We start from the raw sequence: 641 nt of genomic DNA on the forward strand, positions 1-641 counted from the left end.
GAGACTGGTGTTCTCAAACCTGGCATGGTGGTCACTTTTGCTCCAGTCAACGTTACAACTGAAGTAAAATCTGTTGAAATGCACCATGAAGCTTTGAGTGAGGCTCTTCCTGGGGACAATGTGGGCTTCAACGTCAAGAACGTATCTGTCAAAGATGTTCGTCGAGGCAATGTGGCTGGTGATAGCAAAAATGACCCACTGATGGAAGCAGCTGGCTTCATAGCTCAGGTGATTATCGTGAACCATCCAGGCCAAATCAGTGCCGGCTATGCACTGTGCTGGACTGTCACACAGCTCACGTTGCCTGCAAGTTTGCTGAGCTGAAGAAGATTGACTGTCGTTCTGGGAAAAAGCTGGAAGATGGTCCCAAGTTCTTGAAATCTGGTGATGCTGCCTTCGTTGATATGGTTCCTGGCAAGCCCATGTGTGTTGAGAGCTTCTCTGACTATCCTCCTCTGGGTCGCTTTGCTGTTCGTGACATGAGACAGACGGTTGCTGTGGGTGTCATCAAAGCAGTGGACAAGAAGGCAGCTGGAGCTGGCAAGGCCACCAAGTCTGCCCAGAAAGCTCAGAAGGCTAACTGAATATTATCCCCAATGCTTGCCACCCCAGTCTTAATTAGAGGTGGAGGAGCGGTCTCA

The 641-nt window shown here is 49.9% G+C and overlaps 1 pseudogene; it reads left to right on the forward strand.

The window, feature by feature from the left end:
• The first annotated feature begins 6 nt into the window (after positions 1 to 6).
• Positions 7 to 599, forward strand: LOC115285134 (annotated as a pseudogene).
• Positions 600 to 641: the final 42 nt, after the last annotated feature.

Source organism: Suricata suricatta, unplaced genomic scaffold, assembly GCF_006229205.1.
Source record: "Suricata suricatta isolate VVHF042 unplaced genomic scaffold, meerkat_22Aug2017_6uvM2_HiC HiC_scaffold_44048, whole genome shotgun sequence".
NCBI lineage: Eukaryota > Metazoa > Chordata > Mammalia > Carnivora > Herpestidae > Suricata > Suricata suricatta.